Source organism: Oncorhynchus mykiss, chromosome 16 (genome assembly GCF_057628025.1).
Source record: "Oncorhynchus mykiss isolate SJ-2025 chromosome 16, ASM5762802v1, whole genome shotgun sequence".
Lineage (NCBI taxonomy): Eukaryota > Metazoa > Chordata > Actinopteri > Salmoniformes > Salmonidae > Oncorhynchus > Oncorhynchus mykiss.
This window is the reverse complement of record NC_143037.1, coordinates 42,952,501-42,960,000: the sequence shown is the minus strand read 5'-3', so window position 1 is coordinate 42,960,000 and position 7,500 is coordinate 42,952,501. Positions and strand designations below refer to the sequence as shown.

Genomic DNA, 7,500 nt, shown 5'->3' with positions numbered 1-7,500 from the left:
ATAGAGATGCAGCACAGCACATTGCCCTGAGCTGAAGCACGGCTCTGACTCAACCAGACACACAGACAGGCTTGTAGCTCAACATGCCCAAATGCTGCTACGGCTGTCTTTGTAGGACAACCCTTTTTGGTTCTAGGTAAAAAACCTTTTCACCCAACGGAGAAGAATGATAGAACCCTTTTTGGTTATAGGTTGCACCTTTTTTTCTAAGAATGTTGGACAAGGCCTCTTGTCTACGGCAGAACCCTTACTAGTAGCCTCAGGCCTCCAGGTGCAGTCAATGGGGGATGTGGCAGCTGATCACAATACATCTAGAGCCACATTGAATAGGCCGGGTATCTCCACATCAGGAGGAGTCCAGTGAGCCCAGTGATCATGTTACCCATTATATGCTGCAGTGATGTTCTTCCTCCCATCCTCTCCTCCCCCTCCTCTGTTCTCTGATCCAGATGACAGCAGCAACAACAGCTCCAGACCCCCAGGCGTGGTGCAGCACAGCCCAGGCTTGGTGCAGCACAGCCCAGGGGAGAGACAGTGAGGACAGAGAGAGACGCAAATACATCCTATTCACTTAGCACCAAACAGAAGAAAACGCCACTGGAATAGGGAGGAATTACATTGCTCAATAAGACCTTGCTCAATAAGAAACACAAATGTTCCCTTTCTGTTGCCAAACGTTTTGCTTTGGTGTGCCGTAATGAACATGACCATGGTGTGGTGTATGGGTGACTGCTATTATCAGCACCGTCAGCGTTGCCACTGTAGCCAACGAGCTCTGTGCAAGGGACCCTGACATTTAACAAATAGATATACAGCATGTAGAACACCAGGGGCGTAGATATATGTGTAGTAGAACATCAAGGGCATAGACATACGTGTAGTAGAACATCAAGGGCATAGATATACGTGTAGTAGAACATCAAGGACAAAGATACATGTGTAATAGAATGTCAAGGGCATAGATATATGTGTAGTAGAACGTCAAGGACAAAGATACATGTGTAGTAGAATATCAAGGGCATAGACATATATCTGTAGAACATCAAGAACAAAGATACATGTGTAGTAGAACGTCAAGGGCATAGATACATGTGTAGTAGAACGCCAAGGACAAAGATACATGTGTAGTAGAACGCCAAGGACAAAGATACATGTGTAGTAGAACGCCAAGGACAAAGATACATGTGTAGTAGAACGTCAAGGACAAAGATACATGTGTAGTAGAACGCCAAGGACAAAGATACATGTGTAGTAGAACGCCAAGGACAAAGATACATGTGTAGTAGAACGCCAAGGACAAAGATACATGTGTAGTAGAACGCCAAGGACAAAGATACATGTGTAGTAGAACGTCAAGGACAAAGATACATGTGTAGTAGAACGTCAAGGACAAAGATACATGTGTAGTAGAACGCCAAGGACAAAGATACATGTGTAGTAGAACGCCAAGGACAAAGATACATGTGTAGTAGAACGTCAAGGGCGTAGATATATGTGTAGTAGAACGTCAAGGGCATAGATATATGTGTAGTAGAAAGTCAAGGGCATAGATATATGTGTAGTAGAACGCCAAGGACAAAGATACATGTGTAGTAGAACGTCAAGGGCATAGTCATCATAGAGGGTAGTTATAGGGAGTTCAGCTCAAGGTCAAATGTAGAAACAAGCGAGGCAAATGAAGCAAATTACCCAGGTTCTAATATCCACGGATGCATACGCACGGTACTATACGCACATACACGCTGTACACACACACACACGCACACACGCACGTTCTGTTTTCCTATCTTGTCTAATGCAATGTGTTGCCTTGTCGTAGAGTTATGTTATCAGAGCTGAACAGAATCCTATCTACATAGTAAATCAGGATATCAGGAGGAGATCAGCTGATCAGACGGTACAGACGCTGTAAAGGTCATTAGAATGACATTCGCTTTTTCACCGCTAAAACAACTGAAATGTCAACACCGGAAACGTATAAGCCAACAGAGACGAATGTTAACTCGGTACTATTAAAAGGGTTCTGACACGCGTGAGATAGACAAGAAAACCATGGTGAACCAAACAGTTGAGATTACAATCGACAGCAAAACGATAGCGTCTGGTTATCTGCCGCTTCGAACCTCATCTGCAAAGGTGGTGGATAGATTTTGTGGGCCAATAAATGTGAGGAAAACCGCCAAGTCCGACTGCATTTCAAAGGTTATATTGTCACCTATGAATGTAGGGAATGGTTTGCCATTTGGGATGCACTCTTTCAGTCTGGTCCATACTGATCTCACAGAACCACAGAACTTCACACATACACAGCAGCATGCAGGCTATTATGAGCATATCACACCACATATTGATAATAGATAATTGTCTGATATCTTCCTTGTTTTAGTGTGATATACTAGTGATACAGTTACGTATGGGGATATGATTTTGGGTGATATATCGTATCGTTTTGACAACATCGCAATATTATTTTTGTGCTCGTTGGCTGTACCGGCACCAAACCTCCAGTATTTTTCCTTCATAGCTTGTTTTCAGACACATTTCAGTTGAATGCATTCAATTGTACAACTAACTAGGTATCCCCCTTTCCGAATTCGTTTTAAATAGAGAGACCATTTGTTTTCAGCACTTTTAAAAACGTGTTTTCTCACGTCTCCTCTCTTGTCCCTCTGCATAAGACATATGTTGAGCAATATGTTTGAAACATCGAAACGCAATAAAATCACAGAATCGAAATGCAATACATATAGAATCATAAGAATCACAATACATATAGAATCATAAGAATCACAATACATATAGAATCATAAGAATCACAATACATATAGAATCATAAGAATCACAATACATATAGAATCATAAGAATCACAATACATATAGAATCATAAGAATCACAATACATATAGAATCATAAGAATCACAATACATATAGAATCGAAAGAATCACAATACATATAGAATCGAAAGAATCACAATACATATAGAATCGAAAGAATCACAATACATATAGAATCGAAAGAATCACAATACATATAGAATCGAAAGAATCACAATACATATAGAATTGTAAGAATCACAATACATATAAATTGTAAGAATCACAATACATATAAATTGTAAGAATCACACTACATATAGAATTGTAAGAATCACAATACATATAGAATCATAAGAATCACAATACATATAGAATTGTAAGAATCACAATACATATAGAATTGTAAGAATCACAATACATATAAATTGTAAGAATCACAATACATATAAATTGTAAGAATCACACTACATATAGAATTGTAAGAATCACAGTACATATAGAATTGTAAGAATCACAATACATATAAATTGTAAGAATCACAATACATATAAATTGTAAGAATCGCAATACATATAGAATTGTAGGAATCACAATTCATATAAATTGCAAGAATCACACTACATATAGAATTGTAAGAATCACAATACATATAGAATTGTAGGAATCACAATACATATAGATTGTAAGAATCACAATACATATAGAATCGTGAGAATCACAATACATATAAATCGTGAGAATCACAATACATATAGAATTGTAAGAATCGCAACATATAGAATCGAAAGAATCACAATACATATAGAATCATAAGAATCACAATACATATAGAATTATAAGAATCGCAACATATAGAATCGTAAGAATCGCAACATATAGAATCATAAGAATCGCAACACATGCAATTGTAAGAATCACAATACATATACAATTGTAAGAATCACAATACATATAGAATCGTAAGAATCACAATACGTATACAATTGTAAGAATCACAATACGTATACAATTGTAAGAATCACAATACATATACAATTTTAAGAATCACAATACGTATACAATTGTAAGAATCACAATACGTATACAATTGTAAGAATCACAATACATATACAATTGTAAGAATCACAATACGTATACAATTGTAGGAATCACAATACATATAGAATCGTAAGAATCACAATACATATAAATTGTAAGAATCACAATACATATAGAATCGTAAGAATCACAATACATATAAATTGTAAGAATCACAATACGTATACAATTGTAAGAATCACAATACGTATACAATTGTAGGAATCACAATACATATAGAATCGTAAGAATCACAATACATATCAATTGTAAGAATCACAATACATATAGAATCGTAAGAATCACAATACATATAAATTGTAAGAATCACAATACGTATACAATTGTAGGAATCACAATACATATAGAATCGTAAGAATCACAATACATCTAAATTGTAGGAATCACAATACATATAGATTGTAAGAATCACAATACATATAGAATCGTGAGAATCACAATACATATAAATTGTAAGAATCACAATACATATAGAATCGTAAGAATCACAATACATATAAATTGTAAGAATCACAATACATTTAAATTGTAGGAATCACAATACATATAAATTGTAAGAATCACAATACATCTAAATTGTAGGAATCACAATACATATAGATTGTAAGAATCACAATACATATAGAATCGTGAGAATCACACTACATTTAAATTGTAGGAATCACAATACATATAAATTGCAAGAATCACAATACATATAGAATCGTAAGAATCACAATACATATAAATTGTAAGAATCACAATACATTTAAATTGTAGGAATCACAATACATATAAATTGTAAGAATCACAATACATCTAAATTGTAGGAATCACAATACATATAGATTGTAAGAATCACAATACATATAGAATCGTGAGAATCACACTACATTTAAATTGTAGGAATCACAATACATATAAATTGTAAGAATCACAATACATATAGATTGTAGGAATCACAATACATATAAATTGTAGGAATCACAATACATATAGATTGTAAGAATCACAATACATATAGAATCGTGAGAATCACAATACATATAGATTGTAAGAATCACAATACATATAAATTGTAGGAATCACAATACATATAGATTGTAAGAATCACAATACATATAGAATCGTGAGAATCACAATACATTTAAATTGTAGGAATCACAATACATATAAATTGTAAGAATCACAATACATCTAAATTGTAGGAATCACAATACATATAGATTGTAAGAATCACAATACATATAGAATCGTGAGAATCACACTACATTTAAATTGTAAGAATCACAATACATTTAAATTGTAGGAATCACAATACATATAAATTGCAAGAATCACAATACATATAAATTGTAAGAATCACAATATATATAGAATCGTGAGAATCACAATACATATAAATTGTAAGAATCACAATACGTATACAATTGTAAGAATCACAATACATTTAAATTGTAGGAATCACAATACATATAGAATCGTAAGAATCACAATACATTTAAATTGTAGGAATCACAATACATATAGAATCGTAAGAATCACAATACATATAAATTGCAAGAATCACAATACATATAGAATCGTGAGAATCACAATACATATAAATTGCAAGAATCACAATACATATAAATTGTAAGAATCACAATATATATAGAATCGTGAGAATCACAATACATATAGAATCGTAAGAATCACAATACATTTAAATTGTAGGAATCACAATACATATAGAATCGTGAGAATCACAATACATATAAATTGCAAGAATCACAATACATATAGAATCGTGAGAATCACAATACATATAAATTGCAAGAATCACAATACATATAAATTGTAAGAATCACAATACATTTAAATTGTAGGAATCACAATACATATAGAATCGTAAGAATCACAATACATATAGAATCGTGAGAATCACAATACATATAAATTGCAAGAATCACAATACATATAGAATCGTGAGAATCACAATACATATACAATTGTAAGAATCACAATACATATAGAATTGTAAGAATCGCAACATATAGAATCGTAAGAATCACAATACATATAAAATTGTAAGAATCACACTACATATAGAATCGTGAGAATCACAATACATATACAATTGTAAGAATCACAATACATATAGAATCGTAAGAATCAGAATACATATAGAATCGTAAGAATCACAATACATATAGAATCGTAAGAATCACAATACATATACAATTGTAAGAATCACAATACATATAGAATCGTAAGAATCACAATACATATACAATTGTAAGAATCACAATACATATAGAATCGTAAGAATCAGAATACATATAGAATCGTAAGAATCACAATACATATAGAATCGTGAGAATCGCAACACATTTCGTATCGACACCTAAGCATTGTGATAATATCGTATCGTGAGGTCACTGGCAATTCCCAGCCTTTTGCTATACATTTCATAATGTCATGGCAACAATGAAAGGAACACACAACTATACAGGTAACGAATTAACCAATAAAGGCCAGAGGGGGTGTGGTATATGGTCAACATACCACAGCTAAGGGTTTTTCTTATGCATGACGCAATGCCTGGATACAGCCCTTAATCGTGGTATATTGGCCACATACCACAATCCCCTGAGGTGCCTTATTGCTATTATATACTGGTTACCAACGTAATTAGAGCAGAAAAAATACATGTTTTGTCATACCCGTGGTATTTGGTCTGACATACCACGGTTGTCAGACAATCAGAATTCAGGGCTCAAACCACCCAGTTTATAATATAAAACAGTATAATGGAGTATAATAGAATTGAATAGGATAGAATAGAATTCAAACCAGTACTAGGAAATAGAATAGCAACTTAATGGGATCTCTACAATTCAAACTTGCCACATTCTATCATTCTCTATATGAGAATGAAAACGAATTGTGACATCATCAAACAGACCGTTCCACGTACAGATCAGAACAATTAGTCTGGAGTGAGTCAGCTGTAGTTAGAGGGTTAATGATGCTATTAACACATCTCCTGTCTCATCCTCATTAAGCTGGGCCTCTAGTGATCCGCACGCACACACACACACACACACACACACACACACACACACACACACACACTAGCGAGGCAGGGCAGAGCGTTTAAATGAGGCAGAAGTCAGGTACTCTGTCTGTCTGTCTTTCTCTCTGCGTCTCTCTGTCACTATTCTCTAAGCAATATGAACTCACACACCTCAGATGACATAACTCCCTATAATCATTACTGTCTCCTTGGAAAACATGCCTTGCGGGGAACAGAGGAGAGGGGGAGCGGAGAAGGAGAGGCGGAGCAGAGGAGAGGGCAGTGGAGAAGAGGAGCAGAGGAGAGGGGAGAGGGGAGCAGAGAAGGAGAGGCGGAGCAGAGGGGAGAGGGGAGAGGGGAGCGGAGAAGGAGAGGCGGAGCAGAGGGGAGAGGGGAGAAGGGAGCGGAGAAGGAGAGGCGGAGCAGAGGGGAGAGGGGAGAGGGGAGCGGAGAAGGAGAGGTGGAGCAGAGGAGAGGGGAGCGGAGAAGGAGAGGCGGAGCAGAGGATAGGGGAGTGGAGAAGAGAAGAGGAACAGAGGAGAGGGGA

The 7,500-nt window shown here is 35.5% G+C and overlaps 1 protein-coding gene across 3 annotated transcripts in view; it reads right to left on the bottom strand.

The window, feature by feature from the left end:
- Nucleotides 1–7,500, bottom strand: part of znf385a (zinc finger protein 385A) — a 120,758-nt gene that overhangs the window by 99,041 nt on the left and 14,217 nt on the right. The window lies entirely within an intron of this gene.